The 22974-nt window shown below is 42.4% G+C and overlaps 1 protein-coding gene across 5 annotated transcripts in view; it reads left to right on the forward strand.

Annotated features, from left to right (window-relative positions):
- The first annotated feature begins 324 nt into the window (after positions 1-324).
- DISP1 (dispatched RND transporter family member 1) overlaps positions 325-22974 on the forward strand; it is a 177102-nt gene continuing 154452 nt past the window's right edge. For all 5 annotated transcript variants that reach the window (XM_035008626.1, XM_035008630.1, XM_035008628.1 and 2 more), the window contains exon 1: positions 325-429. The gene's annotated coding sequence lies outside the window, so the exon portion shown is untranslated. The remainder of the gene's footprint in view (positions 430-22974) is intronic.

Genomic DNA, 22974 nt, shown 5'->3' on the forward strand with positions numbered 1-22974 from the left:
GCGCGCCCCCCCCCCCCCCGCCCCCCCCCCGCCGCGCCGCGCCCCCCCCGCAGCGCCGCGCCCCCCCCCGCAGCACCGCCCCGCGCGCGTTCACGGCCAGCGCTGTGCCCAGCCCGCGGACGTGTGTGTGACCTCCCGCCAGCCTCAGGTGCTCCGTTCCGCCCGCAGCGCCCGCCGGCTGAGCCGGCTGCCGCCAGAGCGGGCAGCACCCGGGGAGGGGAGGCCGCGGAAGGCCCCCGGCGGCTCCCCGCACCCACCCCGCAGGCTGGGGCGGGACTTCCGGTCCCGCTCGCGGACGCCTTCCGGCGCGAGGCGGAAGCCGGCTCCGGGTCCGCATCGGGGCCGGCGGGTCCCGGGCGGCCGTCTCCTCATTGGACGCGCCCGTCTCCTCAGTGGACGCGTCTGGGCGCCGCGGGACGGGGAGACAGGGTAGGGACGCGGCGGGCGGGCACCCCGCGCGGGCGGAGGGCGAGCAGGGACCCCGGGCTTGAGGGAGGCGAGCACGGTCGGGGGCGGTGGGCGCGGGTAGCCCCGAGGGCAGCCGTGAGGGGGGAAGCCGGGGCGGGGGGCGCGGGCGTCCCCGGGCAGGGGATGCGTCCCAGAGGGCAGGGGCCTGGACGAGGCGGGCCGCGGGGCGGCCCAGGGGGCTGGCGGGGAGGGTCAGCCGTCGTCTGGGGGTCGCGGGCGAGAAGGGTGCGGGCGCAGCGGGTCGGGAAGGTGGCCGGCCGCCCGCTGCTGGACGCCGAGCTCGTGGGACCCCCCCGCCAGGTGGTGCTGGCTCCGCGGGGCGTGTGTGTGCTCACCCCGTGCGGGTCTCCGGAGGAGAGCTCGCATTCCCGGGGAAGCGTGGACTCTCCCCTGCCCGTGGCCACTCGTGCCGCTCTCTTTGTCAGACCCGTCAGGTCATGTATGATTTGTAGTCGCCTGCCCCCGCGGTGGGGCTGGGACCCCCACCCCCCGACTGCGCCGTGCAGGCGCCCCCGAGACCCGCGGTCGTGCTCGGTGCTCTTCCCCGAGCGGGTAGCAGTCCGGGTTGTCTTTCCGCCTCCGTCGTGCACTGAGCTCCTGAATGCCTTCACAGCTGCAGTGGGACTTAGCAGGGTTCTGCTTAACAGACAGCGTTTCTACTATTGCTTCAGTTCTCGGCTGAACCGGAAAAGCGCGACTGTACAGAAGCCTGCAGACAGTTTCGACCAATTCCTAAAAATTTACTTAGGCTTTATTTCTGCTACGTTGCCATTGACAGCGTGTTAAGAAATATTAATGACCCAAGATCTGTTGTTATATACACATTAAACACGTTCAGTTTTCTTTAGTGTCCAGTGAAGTGTGTGGGCTTGTTATAACATTACCGGAGGTGATCATTATTAATTTCAGTTTTTGTCTGCGTTGTAAGTTTTATTGGCTGCAATTAATATGTGCTTCCCAATCTACATCGTGTAGTGTTTCCCGTAAGTGTAATTACAGAGACTCCGGGCTGTGAGCAGCGGGTGCACAAACTGGGCAAGGTAGCTAGGGACAGCCATCACGTTGTGGTTGGTGGAGGGTGATATCTGATGAGCGCTTGCTTGTTGCAGGTGTTTGCTATTTCAGGTGTTAAACGTTTTTATTTTTCAAATTACTGTATTGGTACAGGTAGTTTTTGGATCTGATTTGGTGGTCTGACTTGCACTAATTAAATAAACTAGAATGTTTTATATTTATTGCTGCCTTAGTGTCTTGCTAGCTTATAAATTCCTCCCACAACCCCAGTTTTATGGAGGTATAATTGACAAATAAAAGTTGTATCTATTGGGCGCCTGGGTGGCTCAGTTGGTTAAGTGACTGCCTTCGGCTCAGGTCATGATCCTGGAGTCCCAGGATCGAGTCCTGCATCGGGCTCCCTGCTCAGCAGGGAGTCGGCTTCTCCCTCTGACCCTCCCCCCTCTCATGCTCTCTATCTCATTGTCTCTCTCAAATAAATAAATAAAATCTAAAAAAAAAAAAGTTGTATCTATTTAAGATGTACAGTGAGATAGATATATATACATATTGTGAAATGATTGCCACAGTCAAGCTGATGGCAGATCATCACCACACATATTTAACCATCTGTGTGTGTGTGTGTGTGTGTGTGTGTGTGTGTGTGTGTGGTGAGAACAGTTAGGATCTACTCTCTTCCAGATTTCAAATTCCAGTATTAGTAACATGTATAAACTCTTGATGGACTTGAAAGTCTGTGCTTGAGTTACATAGTTATGATTTCCTTATATTTAGGGACACAGTTGGAAAGCAGTGCTGAGGAATAAACAATGCTTTAACATGTAATTGAGCATATTCAATAATTTCTCAAATTAGAAAATGAAAAGATTAACTGCTGTGTACATTTCTGTATATGTATCTCTTAATTTAATCTCATTTCCTTAAATTAGACAATTTTTTTTTCTGCTAAGGCTTGTCCTGAATTTTCCATAAAATCTTGGTTTAAAAAATGTATTCTTTCCCTTTTCCCTTGGCTTTTGGGAGATAAAGCACTTGAGAAAGTATGCAGGTCTTTAGCCTTTAGTTTGGGTAGAGGAAGTGCTTGTTTTTGAAACACAAGAGCTCGCCTTCTGTGGCAAGTTTCTAGTTATATGTCTGAATGATATATTTGAAATTTGATTGCTCTGTGTTCTGGATAATCTTTGAAATTTTTGTTCTTTGTCCTAATTGAGTACATTTTTAAGCTTTTATAGATAAATCCTATGTGTTATTCTGTAGGATTTAGATACATTTTACAGTTTAACCAATAGTGGAAATTTTTTATGAGGGTGCAGCAAATTACTAGTTATTCTTATGGATTTATTATTTCTTTTTGTTTCTGCTATGGCAAACTATGTATCTGTGCTTTGGGAGAACTACTAAAACAGTGATAAGCCCAAACTCTGTTTTTGTATACACCTATGTACACAGTCTCTTTTCCATCATCACCTGTTTGTAATATATGAAGTAGTTTGCTATATGAGTTTTTTGGTTCTGTGCTTTCTGATTGTCAATTTTATAATTACATAGTCCAGTCTCAGTTATCTGTACCCCCCAGTTAGAAAGCCGTTCCCTGCCATTTGATGGAATCAGGAGAATTTGTTACTGCTGAGGAATACTGCTTCTGGGCAAGGAGATTCCAAGGAGAGTGTTGGTTTTCTGCTGACTTACTACCCAGCTGCCTTGTCTGTAATGTAAGGTTGGGTGAGGCATAGTCAACCCCTTCTTTTAGTAGGACTTCTGTCCTTTTTCTTCTGCTGAGTTAGACCTTTTCTCTCAGTGACTAAGGTGACCTGGCCTCGGTGTGACTCGGGGGATCAGAGCAGCCAAAAGGGCTGCAGTCCTGTTGGTCTAACCTTGTTCATTCTACCGAGTCTGATCCCATAAATCTTGGCAAATTTTCCACCCTCCAGACACTCAGTTATGGCTGTGAACCATTTGTTTACATTATTATTGTTTAAAAAGTAGTTTTAATACTAAATCATAATTGGTTGGATTGTATAAATGCACTCTACTTAGTTTTGCCTAGAGTGAGGCATCACATTAAATTATACACAAACTTTCCTATTAAAGTGATACAGTTGGAGATATTATAGAAAATACGCTGATTGCCATTAGTCATTGCTCTTTTACTACTTTTCTTGGTTGGTTTGCTTTAATTCGAGATCCTAATGAAAAGAAAAACTGTCAAATAAAAGATGTGGGGGAGGCAACCATTACTGTTGACCTGTTAAGAGGTGGTGATGGGAGCTGTCTCTGGTGGTTGGGAGTATCTTAGCCCTGACATTGTTTAGAATTGCCAGTGCTTGGTGATAATAAAATCAGCAGAAAGACTTAGTTGGCTTTATTATTGTTTTAAAGTACCGTACAGACAATGCACTGCTTTATTACCTGCAGGGAGCAGAAAGAAATCCCTCCTACTTCTCCCACCTCCATGAGAATGACCTGGCAGAGGCTCTTGAAGTCAAAAGTTTATGTGGTAATTAGGTATCATGGAAAGTCTTGAGGGAAGGGTTGAAATGTGAATAAAAAAATAAATATTGAGGTTTATTTTAGCTTTGGGTTTTATTTTCAATATCTAGAAGAAAATGTGGAGATTAATGAGAAGACCGGGCAGTATATATGAGCGAACGTGTCTTAATTAAAGTGGCAGAGGAGGTAGGGCAGACCCTAGGAAGTGATGCATTATCAAGTTCTACACTTTACCACAAGAGCTAAGACTATGCAGATAAGGACTATCAGAGTCAACACCTAATATTTTAAACCTAAGTGGTGACTCTTTCACAGTGATTGAATAGAGTTGCAAAAATAAAAATAGTACAAGGAACCACCTGTATACCTTTTATTTGGATTCACCTATTAACATTTTACCCCATTTGCTTTATCACTTAAGAACGAGAACACTTTTTTTTTTTTTTTTTTTAAGTAATCTCTACACCCAATGTGGAGCTCGAACTCATGACCCTGAGATCAGGAGTCACATGGTTTTCTGACCGAGCCAACCAGGTGCCCCAAGTAGAATGCTCATGTAAAATATACTTCTGAATGGAACTGCTAACTTTCTTTTTCTTTCCTAACAGTTAATTGATTGGCTCTAACTCACTCAGTGCTAGTGCTAGAAAGTACATTGGTAGAGAATCTGACGTGACTCACTGAAGGGTGGTGAATGTTGACCAGTCCACGACCAGTGTGCTTTGATTCTAGACCTCTGTAGCCTCTTGCAAGGTCTTATCATCCTGACTGGGGTTATAATTCTTATGTCTGTCTGTTGCTTTGTGGCTTATACCTTTTCATTTGATTTCAAAACAACCATGTAAATGTTCTTCCTTAGACCTACCTGATCTTGCTTACAGTCATTCAAGTCTGCCTTTTTTTTTTTTTTTTTTAGGATTTATTTATTTAATTGAGAGAGAGAGAGCATGCATGGGGGAAGGAGCAGAGGGAGCGAATCTCCAAGCAGACTTCCCTGCTGAGCAAGGAGCTGCTGCCCACTTGATCTCAGGACCTGAGATTATGACTTGAGGCAAAACCAAGAGGATTTTGGCTCAATCAAACCAAGATGCTCAACCAACTGAGCCACCTAGGCGCCTCCTCTTAATCTCTAGTCCTTGGTTATTGAAAACAGCTAAACAGCACCCTTTTTAAGGACATTTAACGTATTTTGTAAAAAATACCTTGTTAACACCTCAGGTAAGAGTATTTTTATCCTTTAGGATTTCTACCTAAAAATATTCTATGTCTTTAGTCCATTCACAGGGCCTTATGTTGGTTGATCTTTCAAGATCCTAGGTTTTTCATACCCTTTTTATTTTTTTATTTTATTTATTTATTTTTAAAAGATTTTATTTATTTATTTGACAGAGAGAGACACAGTGAGAGAGGGAACACAAGCAGGGGGAGTGGGAGAGGGAGAAGTAGGCCTCCCGCTGAGCAGGGAGCCTGATGCGGGGCTCGATCCCAGGACCCTGGGATCATGACCTGAGCAGAAGGCAGACGCTTAACAACTGAGCCACCCAGGTCCCCCTTTCATACCCTTTTTAAAGTGCAGAGCTTAGAAGAGTCTGACTAACATAGAATAATGACCATTTATGTGTAAATTATTTACAGAGTGCTTCTCTTATCTAGTCATTTGGTCCTTAGGGCAGGACAGGTAGTATCCCATGTCAGAGACGGAAACCATGAGCTATATAGAATGGTTCAGTGACTTACCGGATGTCCTCTGGAACGAGGCTGTGTTGGTTCTGGGATGCAGCCCCCCCGGTCTTCTAACCCTAAATCCATATACCCTTGATCCCAATTCACCTGTTCTACTGCATCTCACTTTCAGATCCTATATCACATATTTTTGAATGTATTTTAAAATCCTTTTGGCAGGGCGCCTGGGTGGCTCAGTTGTTAAGCGTCTGCCTTTGGCTCAGGTCGTGATCCCAGGGTCCTGGGATCGAGCCCTGCATTGGGCTCCCTGCTCAGCGGGAAGCCTGCTTCTCCCTCTCCCACTCCCCCTGCTTGTGTTCCCTCTCTCGCTGTGTCTCTCTCTGTCAAATAAATAAATAAAATCTTAAAAAATAAAAAGAATCCTTTTGGTTTTCTTGTTTCTTCTCTCTTTTCACCAACTGAACTTGGTGTTAGGGGAAGAAAGTGCTGACTCAGTCTTTTCTTCTGCACTTAACATAGTATCACTGCAGGGTTAGAGTGGACCGGTAGTAAAGTCATTTAATCCAGTCTTCTACCTAATTTGGATACTCTCATGACCCTTCCCTTCTCAAAGTTTATGGGAAGGGATTTATTTATGGCCCTTGCAGGAAAACTTAGAGTAACAAGGTGTTCACCTCTTTCTAATCGGCCTTGCTTCATTGTTGGGAGGCTCCAGGTATAAGAGTATTTTTTTTACTTATAACAGATCCAAATTACCTATTGTGGTTTTTATCGATTCGTTTTAGTTATATCATCCAGAACAACATAGAAGATCTATTTTCTCTTTGCAATGTAAAATTTTGTCATATATTTAAGGTTAAGTGTCTCTTCTCAGGTTAAATAATGCCACTACCTAGATCTCTCACCATCCTGATCATACTATTCTGGCTGCAGTAGGTTGGCAGTATCTTGAAAATATGGCTTCCATAATTGTCCATGCTACTTTAGACATCTGATCAAGGCAGCAAATGGGGGGATCATTACTTCCTGTAAAGTTCTATTACTGCACGTTCAATATTACTGAAGTCCAAAATTACATTAACATTTAAGAAGACACATCTTGCTCTTATATTAAGCATTTGGTAAGTCAAAGCCCAAAATTTTCATGGGAAATCTGTTAGTCTGGTCCTTGCACCTGTGCAACTGGTTTTTGAACTGAACTACAGGACTTTACATTTATTCCTGTTAAATTTGATCCTGCCTGGGTCTCAGAGGTCCAGCATTTCAGCCTGTAGTGATCTATTTTGGTCCCAGTTTTCTTACTCGCTTATCCTTTTCAGCTTTGTCTTTTACATTTATAATACCTACCTCTTCAAGCTTGCGTGGAGCCAGGGCTGGCTTTGGATTGATGATAGCTACATAGCTCATGCTCCTCGTAGGGCTTACAGGCAGATTGTCTGTGTGTAATTTTATGCCAGGTTTTCTGCAGAGAGGTGTGACAAGTGGTGGTTCTCTGGATCAGGTGCCCTTATGCCCTGGGAGAACCAAGAATTACTTAGAGGCCATCCCAGAATTTGTGTTGGGTGTTCAGCTCCCTACCACTCACTTTTACACGCGTGTCTCTGAAGAATGGAGAAAACAAATCATTGGAATTGTGCTTCCAATGGGAGAGAGGCTGGCTTTCTCCCAGCCCTCCAGACAGAAGGCTACCACTTAAACCTCGAGTAGTTGAAACCCTGGTTTAAAGAAAGTATCTGGGACCTGCCATTTCTTATGTTTAAGATTTTGCTTGGAGTTAGCCTTTTGACTATATATGAACTCTTTATCCATACTCTAAAGACTTAAAAACTTACAGAGGGAAATGATAATTAATGTTCTTGGAAACTAAGCTTTGCCAGTGGCCTCAGTCCATTATTGTAACGGAGATATATAATTATGCATATGAATTATATGTAGATCGACATAGATTGTAGAGCTTATTTTCATTTTCAGTCAATGTCAAACCTTTCAATCCCAAACTAGTAATCTCTTATATAGACACATTTTTTAAGCTTTAGTTCAAATCTTAATTTTTTTTTATCTCCATATTTTTAACATTAAAATGGTTTATAGCTAAGTCTAGACTTGAGGAACGTCGATCAGTTGGCGAGATTAATTCTGTATTTACTAGGGGAGTTAGACATGAAACAATTGAGTTTTCATTGAGTTAGGTACAAAAGGGGAGAGGAGTAGTTGGAGCCCTAACCTGAGTTCAGGATATCTGGGTGCCAGAAGTAGCTGTGCCGCTAATGGGCTGTGACTGGTGGGGTGCTTGGCCTCGTAACCGTCCTGTGAAAAGTTAAGGGGTTGATCCCATCAGTGTTCTTGTTTTCCCCAGTGTTATGGGTAAGCCTCAGCTACTGCTTCCTAATTCCTATTGTGGGGAGTCTGTTTCCTACGGTAAGAGTGGCTGGATTACATGGCCTGCAGGCCCCTTTTCAGCTCTGGTATTCCAGGGCTGTGCTGTCCAGTACCGGAGTCAGCGGTCACATGCGGCAACTTGAAAAACGCCTTTCTTCAGTCACACTAAACCTCTCGGCCAAGGCTTGCGTGCCACACGGGGTCACCATGTCAGCCAGTGTGGATGGCGATATTTCTGCCTGCTCGGTGTGTGGTTGCACACTGTTCTGTCGATGCTGTTCTAGAACCTGCTCTGTGTGAAGTAGGGACAGATCTCAGGAAAGTAACAATGTGGAAAGTGGACTCACTGAGGATAGAATCTTTGTGTCTGGTGGGCAAGGGCAGCTGCCTCAGGGATGGCTGGGCTCTTTCACGGACAGTTAATCCCCGCCAGTTCCCTTCAACATTGGATAGAAGTCATTGCTGAGACACAGACGGTGAGCTGGGGGACTGAGAGGTCCTCAGCACTAGGTTTTCACGGCCCTTTCTCGTATACTCTATCCAACAGAGAACAGGACATACGGAAACCACACCTATATTGTGAGAACTAGTGTTTATCTGTAAAAGAGCCAGTTAAAGTTGCTTTTGAACTCTTGAAATGCATTACCTTTGTTTCCAGGGTGTGGGCAAGATTGGCATCTGTGTTAGGGAAATTTGGCCAAAAAGGTATCTTTAGACCAGTGGTTCTTAACCTGTCAGATCCAACACTGTTTTTATAATAAGTATTTTATAATTCCTCCTTTAGGATCCTGAAATGAATTCATAGATACACAAACCTAATGGCAAAGAAATGAACATAATTTTACTGTGATATAAAGGAGGAACAAAAATGAAATCACTTAAAAAATATATATATATATATATTTTTTAAACTATTTTATTTAGGGCGCCTGGGTGGCTCAGTTGGTTAAGCGACTGCCTTCGGCTCAGGTCATGATCCTGGAGTCCCTGGATCGAGTCCCACATCGGGCTCTCTGCTCCGTGGGGAGTCTGCTTCTCCCTCTGACCCTCCCCCCTCTCATGTGCTTGCTCTCTCTCATTCTCTCTCTCTCAAATAAATAAAATCTTTAAAAAAAAACCAAACTATTTTATTTATTTATTTTTAAAGATTTTATTTATTTGACAGAGCACAAGCAGAGGGAGAGAGAGGGAGAAGCAGGTTCCCTGCTGAGCAAGGAGCCCGATGTGGGACTCGATCCCAGGACCCTGGGATCATGACCTGGGCCGAAGGCAGCCGCTTAACCGAATGAGCCACCCAGGCGTCCCAAAAAATATATTTTTAATATGTATGTTCTCTACATGTTCCAAATGGTCAGTGTTTTGCCGCTGTGTCTAGAATGACTGTGAATGAGACAGTCACACATGCAGGCCTGGGCAGCTCAGCTGTACTTATGTACCCTGAATGCTGGTGCTATCATTGAGGTCATTGTCCAAAATGGTGAGCAACTTGGTCAAATTCACACAACAGTTAGGTATGGCCTTGACTTGGCTTTCAAAAAGCAGTTGCATTTTGGGAAAATTTAATGATTATTAAAAGTGTGAATAAGATAATTTGTGTTTTTATGTTAAATGGCTCAGATAATTTAAACAGTTTTCTGTCCATGTGTTTCTGGTGGGATATTCAACACTCAGGCAGAATGCAGGATGATCTGGTGGCGCAGAAGTGAGCTGTGCCCAGGGCTGCTGTGTGCCTTGCACTCCTGGCCTCGGTCCACCTGCAGTGGACCTAGGTGCCTTCAGTGCCCCTCAGCCATTCTCGAAACCAAACTTTAACAATGCCCCTTAGGTTTTAAAATTAAACTGTATTATGTTTCAGCCTTATAACCTCAGAGGAAGCCAGTTTCTTTTCAGAGTGTGTATGTAGAACTCTTTTTAGATTAGGGATAACAAGTATGTGCTAACATCACAATTCTGATTCATTAGTGATGGTTGTCTTGACCATTGTGTTAAAAACCTTGGTATTAAAGAATATTGTGATTTATTAGTTATATCTGCCATAGGCAGAAGGGGGAATGGCTGCGTGGGACACCTGCCATTTACTCCCATTGCTGATACAGTTCAATGCATCTTGATCCACTGGGTGCCAACAAGTCCCCCAGGGGATTTGGAAATCTGTGGGAAAGTTTTTGTTTGTCACAGTGATGGGTGTATGTGTGTGTAGTTAGCATTTAGTGTTTGGGAACCAGGGATGCGAAATGACCCACAGTGCTTTGGACAGTCCTACACAATAGGAAAATATCCCATCCCAAAATCTTGATGTCCCTCATGGGGAAACTCTGTCTAGCTCAGAGAAGAGTCTAATTATGGGAACTCTTCTGAGCAGGACGGTCACTGGGACTTAAACAGAGACCAGATATCTATTTGTTAGGGATGTTATTGGGGTCAGCAAACTACACCCCCCACGCTAACTATGGCCTGTGTTAGTAAATAAAGTTGTGTTGGAATACAGCGACGCTCATCCATTTATGGATTGTCATTGACTGCTTTGGGGCGACAGCAGCAGAGGTATGAGTAGTGGCCATAGAGACTTGATGGCCTCCATGGCCTAAACACTACTGGCCTCTTTACAGAACAAGTTTCTAGTTATCATGTATCATAATGTTTTTTGAATGGCACCAGTGTGTGAACTGATGTCACTAAGTGTGTGATTCTTACATCCTTAGTAGTTTTGTGTGTGTGTAGTGATTCGGAAATCTTTTTCTCTGTCACTGTAGCACTGAAGATTCACCAATTGATGGATCAACAATAAAAATTAGAGCTGGAGAATTCTCAGCTTGATTTTGCAAATGTCACCAAGTAGGGCAAGGTCTACATCTATTTTGTATGCTTCCTCAGTTTTTGAGATTGGGCTGATGGTTGACTTTCCCCACAGTGATGTTATACTAACTGGTAGTGAGGAAATACTTTCAAAGCCATGACAGAGAAAAAAATGGAATCTTACAATCTTCTGAAATCAGTTTTGGAGCTTAAAAATTCCAGGTAGGGAATATCACTGTTGTTCTTTTCCCTCCTATGTATTTTAGTAAAGAAAAGCACAGTGAGATAGCAGTACTGCTAGTTTGTTGGTTTTGTGCAGGAAGTACTAATTTAAAAAAATACTTTAACATTTAAAAAATAATATTTTAAAAAGGTTACAAGAAACAGACATCTGTTAACCCTTACTCAGAAAAGAAAAAAAAATAGCAGTTTGTCTTTCAGTATGTTGGTGTCTTGGGCTCCCCAAGAGACAGAGCCTGTGTGTGTGTGTGTGTGTGTGTGTGTGTGTGTGTCAAAAGAGATTTAAGGAATTGGCTCATGAAGCTGTGGGGATTAGCAGGTCAGAATTCGCAGGGCAGGCTGACAGGCTGGAATGTGAGGGAGGCATTGCTGCCGCCAGGCTGAAGGAGAGCTCCTTCTCTGGGAAACCTCAGTTTTTGTTCTTAAGCGACAACTAATTAGATGAGTCGCACCCACACAATCAAGGGTAATCTCCTTTATTTAAAGTCAGCTTCTTGTAGATATTAACCACATCTACAAAATACCTTCCCTGCAACACCTAGGTTAATGTTTGATGAATTAACTGGGTCTTGTAACCCAACCAGGTTAACCCATAAGACCAACTATCACAGTATTTAAAACATGTTTGGTATATTAAAATATGGCATAGTGAGTACTGATTAGGATAATGTCTATATTTGAAGACCAGTAGTCTGTAAGGGATTACCTGGGTCTTCACTCATGTGTCAAATACAGAATAGAAAATGAACAATTAAATCAACCTGTCACCCTTTGAAATGTAGAAGTTCTCTTTTTTGTGGTTTTTATATATTGGGTATTAATTTTTAAAATTTAGAGTGCCTTGAATTATTTACTTATTTATTTATTTATTTATTTAAAGATTTTATTTATTTGACAGAGAACGACACAGTGAGAGAGGGAACACAAACGGGGAGTGGGAGAGGGAGAAGCAGACTCCCTGCCGAGCAGGGAGCCTGATGCGGGACTCGATCCAGGGACTCCAGGATCATGACCTGAGCCGAAGGCAGTCGCTTAACCAACTGAGCCACCCAGGCGCCCTAGAGTGCCTTGAATAATTTAAAAAATTGATAACTTTTTGTTTTTTATAAGTTAATGCTGTTGCTAGCCTTTTTGCATAAAAAATTCTTAGAGGTGGGAATTAATTTTGCACTTATTTAGTCAAATTCTCTTCATTTGTGGTTGAGAAACCAGTCCCAGGAAGGTGGAGTGATTCGTCCAGGTAATGCAGTAAATAAAAGAACCATTATTAGAAGCTGGATCTGATTTCCAATCCAGTACCGTTCTGCTATGAGAGTGATTACAGGGAAGTAAAGCTAGTAAAGGGATTTTCTGAAGAGAGGGTGATTTTGAGTCCTTACTTAAGGGATTGAGTATGATTGATAGTTGAGAGAATGGAGGTGATATTCAGTCCACTCGGTGCCACTGGGGAGAGGGTGGGCAGAGTGAAGTGGGTGTGTCCCGTGGTGTGTTCAGGTGGACAAGCATACCCACTTGGGGCCACAGCGACGTGGGATACCCCTGGGGCCTGGAGAGATTTCACAAGTAAGTACAGGCTAGCCATCGGGTGATTCCCAGGGGATAGTCCAGAGGACCTCAAGTTGGGAGAATGTGTGGTTTGGAAGAAGTGGCCGAGAGAGCTTTCTTTCATGAGGAGGTTAGTAGAGAAACAAGGAGCTGTTGGAACCCAAGTGCTCTCTGAGCAGCACAGGGCTGGAGTTTGGAAATCCCCCAAGAGGGAATTGTAAGGATTCCCTGGGGCACAGAGAAAACATCCTGGGATGTAAATGGGTCCTTTAGAAGGTTTCAGGGCTTCAGGCATCATCGAGTTTAGTTCCTTACCTGCAAAATAAGTGTATTAATATCCACTGCTCGGCGTAGTTAGAGGGAGTAAAGGAGATGATGTGTGCAATGTGCTCATTAGCATAATGCCTGGCTCGTAGTACTCAAAAATGATAGCATTTATTTATTTATTTATTTATTTAAAGATTTTATTTATTTGACAGAGAGAGACACAGCGAGAGAGGGAACACAAGCAGGGGGAGTGGGAGAGGGAGAAGCAGGCTTCCCGCGGAGCAGGGAGCCTGATGCGGGACTCGATCCCAGGACCCTGGGATCATGACCTGAGCCAAAGGCAGTCGCTTAACCGACTGAGCCACCCAGGTGCCCCAAAAATGATAGTATTTATATACTGTATCCTGGCAGCTGGCTGAGGGTCTTACCAGAAGCTGTCACTAGAGTGAGATCCTTTTTCTTTCTCCCCTTCTCTTACACTTACTCACTCTAGCTATTTTAGGCCAACCTACAGCTGTTCACCATGGTTTCTTACTTCAGGTTTAGTATTTCCAGGCATAGACAGTACTTCTTCAGCTCTGTGGTCAACAGGGCTGGTCTTTCTGAATAAGCTGTGCTCTTTTTTGGGGGGGTTGTATTTCAATTGCAGATTTCATCTCAGATTGAAACGATGTACTTAACTATGGCATTACTTCCAATTGATTCTATTACTTTTTTTGCACTTTGGACTATTAACTAGGAAGATACAGTTGGAAAGGGGAGTGAAGGTGCAGGATTTTGAAGCTACTTCTCCCTTTCCTCTTCAAAGGGTTATTTCCTTCAGGTTTTGAGTAAAAAACAAAATGGAGTATTTCAGTGGATGCCAGCTCGAAAGAGAACTGACTTAAAAAGACATTTTTTCTGATAATTGCGTCTTAAGATATAAAAGCACTTATGGGTGTAGACTCCGCAGTAGTCAAATAACAGATTTTTTTCAGTGTATGGGATTAAATTTGAGATGACTAGATGTGAGGCATAGAGCATCTGCTCCAGCTTGATAGTGTGATTATTTCTGAACCAGGCTCGGAGCCGTTTCCCTGATGTTCAGAACAGAGTAACCTGGAGTGTTTAGTGTCATTCTAAGGAGCCTTGCTGGTACTCGAACATCTGTTGAGTAGGGTTCTCTCTGGAACCCTTAGGGCTGGACGAGAGTGTCTCTGCACAGGTCTGTATGCTGGGTTTAAATTTAAATTGAGAAATTTGTGCATTTCTACATTTCCAAGCAAAAGGAGTTCAGAAAAGCTTGAAAGAAGCCTTCAGGGCAAAGAAGTAAATGTGAATGTTTCTTTTGAGTGACCTCTGACTGCTTAAAAAAAAAAGATGCAATTAAATGAATATTAATCTTTGAATGATTTCTCTGTAGTTTGATCATAAGGTAGAACAGGTTTGTATTTGCAGACCCTAGCGTTTCACATTACGTGGTATCCTGTTTCATAGTCCTAGAGTTGATAAATATTGGTAATCTGCAGTAGCCTTTGATTTTGAGGGAAATAGGCTGGGCATTATTGCCCCTAAAAAGCCAGAGGAAGGGGGGTCTGTTGACTATTAGCGTTTGTTCTCTGGCTGCCCCTGCACCCTCTCCTGCAGTCTCTCCCTTCCCCTGCCCTGCGGTGTCCTCCATTAGGTAATGGTGCTAACATCACCCATTTCTCTCTCTTTTGTGCCTTAACCTCTCCACCTAGTGAAATCTCCCACTTCCCTCATAACTGATAGCTAATCCATAATTATTTGATTATGTCAATTCAGAGGAAGGTGTGGATGACCTATAGACCTACTCCTAAGCTACATTATTTAAATTGTATGTGTATTTTATTTTATTTTATTTTTTTTTTTTTAAAGATTTTATTTATTTATTTGACAGAGAGAGACACAGCGAGAGAGGGAACACAAGCAGGGGGAGTGGGAGAGGGAGAAGCAGGCTCCCCGCCGAGCCGGGAGCCCGATGCGGGGCTGGATCCCAGGACCCTGGGATCATGACCTGAGCCGAAGGCAGACGCTTAACGACTGAGCCACCCAGGCGCCCCTAAATTGTATATGTATTTTAAAGTGAAATTCATAAAACCACACAAAAACCTGTCAGTCCAAAGCGTTAGTACATGGTTTAATATATAGAGATTGCTTGTTTACCTGGTCTCTTCAGACTTCCATTTTTTGGACTCCCAGTTTCTAAGAGAACATATTTCTTCCCTAGAGGGGTTGAGAAGAGGAGACATGATAATGGGGAGAGACAGGACCTTTCTCAACTTGACAGATTGGTATAGCCGCTTTATGACTTTTTCCTTCTTCAGGTCCTTCCTCTGTAATCTCACTACATTCTTTTTGTTTTCTTGTTTAAATACTCTTCTTAGGAAATATAACTCACTTCTTAATTGCAGGTTCCAGTCTTCCACCTTGCCGTAAGTTAAGTGCTCCAAATTTATGGTATCAAGTTACAGGTTCTCCTGTGAAGCTTGTGATTTCACTTTGTCTTTTTAGAACAGTAATAATAAGTTCTGTTGATACGATGAATTTTTTCCACCAAAGAGTACAAGTCACCACTAAATGTGTTCCTCTTGTTAAAAATGTCTCTGAGAACACTGGCTTCTATTTATTGATCAGGCACTGCACTGGGCATTTAATAGACATTGTATTCAGCCCTCGCAACAGCCTTATTTAAGGTAGATACTTATATTTCCTTTTTATAGGTGAGGAAGCCAAAGTTTGGAGAGTTTAAGTAATTTGTCTAAATTTGTAACACTTATAAATGGCGGAACTAATTCTAAAGTCTGTGTGCTTTTGATTGTACACTGTTTTCCTCTGTTTTAAAAGAGCCTTAAATTGGGCGCCTACCCTCAGGTACTTTCTAGAGGGTATGAGCAGCATGGTGATTCTAGAATTCTTTTTAATATGCACGTACTCACAGTAGTGTTTGTGATTCATCTGTTCCACTTTAAACTTCTATGAAGTGCTATCAGGGTCTTTCAAGGCTGGTACCATAATGTAGCTTCTAGCAAGAAGTAGTAAATGCTTACAAAATATTTGCTGCGCGCATAAAAACAATGACACAAAGAGAGGTGGCAGTTAACGTAGAGGGCTGTTCAGAGAAGAATGCATTTCTTTTAGAATGTGAAGCAGGAACTTTCTCATATTACAGCGGGCTGCAGGGCAGGGCTGGAATCCAAGCTTTGACGAACATTGCCCAAACTCTTTTTTGTTTTTCTGCTTTACAACCACAAGTTACTGCCAGCTGAAAAGGATAATGGGAAGTAATGATGAATGCATTTCCATTTGCTGCAAAGAGAATTTTAGACACTTCCGTTCTTTTTAAACCGAGGTAAAAAGGCTGCTTTGAAATGAAGAGTAAATTAGTGGCTACTGAGTAAGTGGTTATTAGATTCCTGCTCTAGGAGTTGGCTCAGGTGATATTGATGGTGGTAGCTGCCAGTTCACAGTTAGGTCTCAAATAGTTACTGCCCCGGGGGGGTGGTGTAAGAATTCAGTCTTTCTTAAGAGTCTTTTCTTTTCATCCCTGAATTGTAGGTTTTGGATATAGGTGTTACTTTCCCTGGGACTGCTTAGGTTTTCTTAGGCTGTCAAGGTCAAATGCAAATCAGACTTTTAGAATTATCTGCTGTGGTTGCTCGTCCCCATGGAACACGAGAGAACTCAGCTGTTGGTGAATAGCCTCCTGTTCAGTTGCTCAGGCTGTGAGGTGGGCATCTTGAATTGCTGTGGTCACAGAATAGTTGGCAGTTCTTGATTCTTTTTGACTTTATTATGTTTTTTTATGGTTGCCTCTCAAGATCACTGCAGCAGTGTATTATAGAAAAATTTCATTAGTCCCTTAATCCTGTAACCTGATTATTAGTAATCAGATCTCTGGCCTCAAGCGAGCAGATTAGTGGCCACTGTTATGCCTTAATAATTTTTAATGATTTAATTTGTGGCTCTTTGGCATTGGATCTGGTTGTTGTGTTTGCTTAATGCTGTATGGTGGGCATTAGGATTACCTACTATCAGGGAGTAACTAAATATAATTTATTTAGCCACTGCTTAAGGTGCTTTTTGACACTTCTGGTAGTGTGGTATTATAAAATAATATTAGAAACAGGATAATAATTCCATGGCTAGCTCACAATTATTGAATATTTACCGAGTGTCGATTATTATGCTAAGGACTTTTACATCTGTCATATCTAATTTAATCCTTACTGCAGTCCTATTAAGGGCTGTCACGCCAGCCTCTTAGATGGAGACTGAACTATGTGGAAGCTAAATAGCTTGCCTGTGTTATACTGTCATCGGGGCCGGGGTCTGAATCTGGGCATCCTGACCTCAGGGCCACAGCCCTTAACTAGTCCACTGGACAGCTAGCCTTCTGTTTTATACATCATCCAGCTCTGTGTAAGCTTTCTACTCCTGGAAGTCCACCAGGCCCTATCAGAGTCTGTGTATACATACAGGATTTTCCATTTCTAGTCAAATAGAACTTTCATCTTTAGTTTTAGTGGTTGCCAGTTGGTTTCTTGCAAAACAGTTTCAGCTTTTAGCATTTTTATTGCAGGTAAGAGGACTGTGTCACCTTGCTGACTATTTGACGTACTGCTTTAAAGTTGGTAGCCAAATCTTTGTCCTGGGAGAAACAAAAAGTTAAAGCATTCATACTGTATTTTGGGTTGTATTGTAGTTTGGGGGGCAGATTTGTCATTTGAAGTTTATCTTAGGTATGGAAATTAATTTCTGTTCTCTAAAATGTACAGAGGGGGGAAGGTCTGGAAGTGTCCTGTGTAGAAGAGAAAAAAGCCACTCAGAATATAAAATTGGCCATGGACAGTTTAAAGCAGGGATGGGGTGAGGACACGGATAATCCATATGTGGGTTGTCGAACTAAGGGTTTTTCACATTATTTTGTCCTTAGAGTCAACCTTTATAACACTCTCATTGGGAAACACCTGACTTACTAAGCTTTTACTGAACATTCTGATTTTTGGAGCACAGTTTCTAAATTCACAAAATAATCTTTATGCAACAAGATATTATTTTATTGTATTTTGGGATTATATGCTTAATTCTGAATTTTGACAAATTTTAATGAACTGAAATGAGTTACACATCTTTGAGGTAACATAATTTTTTTTAAAGACTTTATTTATTTGAGAGCGAGCATGAGCTGGTGGGGAGGGGCAGAAGGAGAATCAGACTCCCCGCTGAGCAGGGAGCCTGATGCCGGGCTCAGTCCCAGGACCCTGAGCTGAAGGCGGACACTTAACCGCCTGAGCCACCCAGGCGCCCAAGATCAGTTTCTTCCTGATACAAACTATTTTTATTAGTATTATAGGTTCTGCGACTTGATCTCTCTCTCTTTTTTTTTAAGATTTTATTTATTTGCAAGAGAGCATGCGTGTGCGAGAGAGAGAGAGAGAGAGAGAGAGAGAATAAGCAGGGGGAGCAGCAGAAGCAGAGGGAGAAGTGTACTGTCCGCTGAGCGGGGAGCCCAACACGGGACTCGATCCCAGGACCCTGGGACCATGACCTGAGCCAAAGGCAGACGCTTAACTGACTGAGTCACCCAGGCATCTTGGGACATCCGGGGACTTGATCTTTTAACCCCAGAAATAACACAGTGTTTAGATTTACCCATATGCATTTATCTTTTTTTTTTCCTTCTGACCATTCTATTGCACATATGGATAGGAAGATGAATTGTTTTTAATTTTTCTCCCCTTTAGGGCTTTCTGTGGGCGGGGCTGTGCTCTGGCTCAGCACTTTGCATAGGCACCCCAGTTTTGCCTCCTGTTGTCCTGGTTCCCATAGCTTCTCCTCTCCCCACTTTAAGTTCTAGCCACTAGGACTGTGCACATGAGCCTAGGACATGCTGGTTTCAGAACTAACTCACCTCTAGATTTGTGCTTTCTTACCATTTCTGCCTTAGAACATTTCTCTTGCTTTATAGCTGGCTCTGCCATACATTCAAAAAATAATTTTAAAATATATAATACAGCATTTTTAGGGGATCTCCAGCCATCGGGTTTACATTGCCAAAGAAGTCCACATTGTTGTGCTTGATTGAAGTGTTTTGCATTGAACCTGGGGGTTGGGGGAGGACTTACATACCCATTCTTACTAACTGGCAAACCTCTTTCATTGAGAGTCCTAAGAAATAACTTGTTTGAAAGAGAATGATGGGGTTCAGGACATGCTACCCCAAAATATGGCACTTGGGCATGTTGAATATTTTAAGCTGAAGGAATTTGAGAAATTGGCAGGTGTAGGAAGGACTTTCTGGCCTTTCCCTGAAGCAGGTCATAAGACCCACACCTGAGAGGTGCCCTCGCCAAACCCAGAGGAAAGGCTCATCCTTATCTCTGAGGATGGAGTGATGCCAAGAGGAATTTGAATGAATAGTCCTTGCTAAGTTTCCCCATTTTACTACTTCTTTATCTCATCACATTTTTCCATGACTCTGTTCCTCATCCTAGTATAAAAACATTTCTTTGGTCTTAATTTCCTTCTGAAGGCTCCTCTGTCACATAAAATTTATGTTAAATAAATTAGTATGCTTTTCTCTTGTTACTCTGTCTTCTGTTACAGAGTCCCAGCCAAAATTTAGAAGGGAGAGAGAAAAGATATTTTCCTCCCCTGCAGTTTCTGGTGACCATGAAGGCATGGCTGGGGCACCCCACTCACTCCAGAGTCTGCGGATGGGATCTTAGGAAAACTGACAAAAGACCAGGAAAGGTAAGACTTCTTGCCACAGTCAGCTCTCCCAGATCTCTGTCTGTAGTGCCCAGTCTACCCTAAAGAGAGGAAGGGAAACATTTGTCTTTGTCCCTTCATTTCCAAATTCAGATTAGCAAGAGAAAAACAGTTGTAAAAATCAGATCTTTGAATTGTGACTGTCGTGAATTTGGTTTTGGGTAACCAGTTGATTACAGATCCTCTCCTTCCCGGGGACAGCTGTTCTCCTCCTGTCTGTCTCCTTGTGTCCTGAAAGCCTGGCTTGCCTTTCTCCCTGCAGGGGCATGCAAGTTACTGGACTTGTGTGTGCAGTTGGCCGGCTGCAGGCTGGGGCACCATGGGGTCCCCAGGGATGTGGCACCCTATTTGTGGCTAATGTCTGAACCACTGTTGCCACCTCTCAGGGGTGTTGTCTTAGTCTCTCTTTTGGCTGTCTTTGGGGGTGACTCTGGATCTTGAGAGGCCTGTATCTTCTGCAGCCTCTCTAGGGAAGCCTGGTTGTGTCCTTGTTTGAGCCATAAAACGCTCATTGGTTTTAAGTCATAAAAGGCTCATCAGTTTCGAGTTACTTGAAATAGGTATACCTTTGGTTAAGAAAAAGTGGGGCGGGGGGAGTTCAGTACTGCCAGGAATTTTTGTTGTTTGTTCTGTCTGAAACCTGATGAGGTATTTTAAAGGACTTTTTTTTTTTTTTTTTTTTTTTAAGAGAGCACAGGCAGGGAGAGGGAGAGAGAATCGTAAGCAGGCTCCATACTCAGTGCAGAGCTCGATCTCATGATCCTGAGATCATGACCTGAGCCCAAATCGAGTTGGATGCTTAACCAACTGCGCCACCCAGGTGCCCCTGGGAAAAGTTTTTAAATATTTGCAAGGCAACAACTTATTCCCATTGTCCACTTCATATAGCATAGTACTGGTCATCAGGATTGGAAAATTAAAATCAATAGTATTACCAAAGATGGAGGGGAGATGATAACGCCAGGACAGAGAGAGTATGACGTGATTGGTGTATCTTATAGTCAGAATGACTCCAATTTAGTTTGAGAAGATTATAATCTTTGTCCAGAATACAAATATAACCCAAATAAAATTAAAGAATAAGTGACCCTTTCAAAATTTGAAATTATCTTTTGTTCAGTGAAGCTGCTTCTGACAACCGATATGTGTCTTTTGAATTATTGCCTACTATTTAACAGAACATGGTGTCCTGCGCTCTCAGAAATCCATAAAAGGGCATCATATAAATTTAGCCTAAAAACAAATACTGAAACCCAGGTCATTATGTCCATAAAGTTTTCTCTAATCTCGTTGCCTGTGATAATCTCTTCTGAATCACTACAACACTTTTACTCAACAAGTACAGGATATGGGGTCATCAAAGACAGGGATGAGAATTTATGGCTGTTTGTAAATTCTAGCCAGCGTCAGAAATAGCTCTGTACACATCATGGGCATTTGGTATATATTTGTTAAATAAATATAAGAATACCTTTTTTGGGGCGCCTGGGTGGCTCAGATGGTTAAGCATCTGCCTTCGGCTCAGGTCATGATCCCAGGGTCCTGGGATCGAGTCCCGCATCGGGCTCCCGGCTCAGCGAGGAGCCTGCTTCTCTCTCTCACCCTCTCCCCTCTCATGCTGTTTCTCTCTTGCTCGCTCTCTAAAAAATAAATAAAATCTTAAAAAAAAAAAAAAAGAATACCTTTTTTATCCAAAAATAAACTTACTGCCCCCAAAATAATGGCCACATATTTTACATATCTGCCTGATTCATAATTTCACATGTGTATGCATGTATACATATAAACACCAAACTGAGTAATAGTTAAAATGGAGAGGTAGCTCTCATCAGATAATAATGCTGACATTCAATGTTAAAACAACCCAGTTTTTAAGAAAATCATCTGAGAAGCATTTCACATTAGCAAAATCGAAGGCCAGCATATTAAAGGTTCTATACAACTAATACATACACACATCCTGCAGAAGAAAAAAAGGATCCATGAACAATTTTTAGAGGAAACCTATGTTGAGAACATTGTAGGTATATAAATCCAAAAGATCCATCAGTTCCATGTGCCACCATAACAACCTTTGCAGGTTTTTCACAAACTTAGACACCATTCTTTAGAGATTAGACTCCTTCCCCATTACACCTAAAATCAAAGGACAAAGAGCAGAGGTTACCATTTCACAGTTGTTGACTTGTCATCTATAAAAGACAGTTACAAAATGCCATACACACTATTTGATTTTTAAAAAAGTAATGTCCTGTTGGCCTTAGCACAAAGCTGGAACCATTTGGAGAAGACAACCAAAAGATACTGTAGAAATCTATGCATGGAGACTCACTTTAAAGAACGTGAAGGGAAGGGGAGGAGAAAAGTTTCCAATATACATACACAGATTGCACAATCGTCATTGCAATGACCTGCCCCTCCCTTCCCAAGAATAAAAAATAAAATCTGCTTGCAAAGAGTCCTTTCAAACAGCTGATTGATTTTCATGGTCAAGTTACGTGGTTTGTAAGACTTGAAGGTACACAAGCCAGTGATAAACACCAAATCACATGACCCACTTGAGGAAAAGGCACGGAAAATCTGTCTAGGGTTTATACTGACTGTGCAAATGAATGGGCTTAGTCGTTACTCAGCATCACCATTTAAAAGCAAGCAACTGTTTCCTTTCAAATACTCATCCTTTCTCTTAGCACAAACTGAAAACCACTGTCAACAACTCTGAATCAATACCGTCTGCTACGGAAATAATAACTTGATAAAATGTTAACCTTAACCCATTAAAAAATATTTGGGTTAAGCATCTTTCCCATTAAAATCATATTTTAACAATGTTTAGTGAGCAAAGGAAAACACATATCTTATGTAGGTAATCACATTATAAGATTATATGAAAGAAAGAAGAATATAGGAAACACTGCTCTAAAATTATTTTCTACTTCTAGATGCCTTCCTAATATTTATTGCTAAATAAGGAGAATAGATGAAAAATAGAACCTAGACACCATTTTTGATAATGCATGATTTTTTCACTTAAAAACATGAATTAATACAGATATAAGGAAAATTTCTCTTATCTAATTTCTTTTAATAAAAAAATCTGTTCTTGAGCCTAAAATCTGAAGAGAACTGATGAGGTACAGTTATCATCTCTTTGAAGATTACAGAGGCCCTTGAAGAAGGTAAATCCTCAGAACTTTGCAAAATTCCCATACAAATAAGTTTTTTTTTAAAAAAAAGATTTTATTTATTTATTCATTAGAGACAGAGAGAGAGAGGCAGAGGGAGAAGCAGGCTCCCAAGGAGCAGGGAGCCCAATGC

The sequence above is a fragment of the Mirounga leonina genome, unplaced genomic scaffold, assembly GCF_011800145.1.
Source record: "Mirounga leonina isolate KUSES-001 unplaced genomic scaffold, KU_Mleo_1.0 Mir_152, whole genome shotgun sequence".
NCBI classification, from domain to species: Eukaryota; Metazoa; Chordata; class Mammalia; order Carnivora; family Phocidae; genus Mirounga; species Mirounga leonina.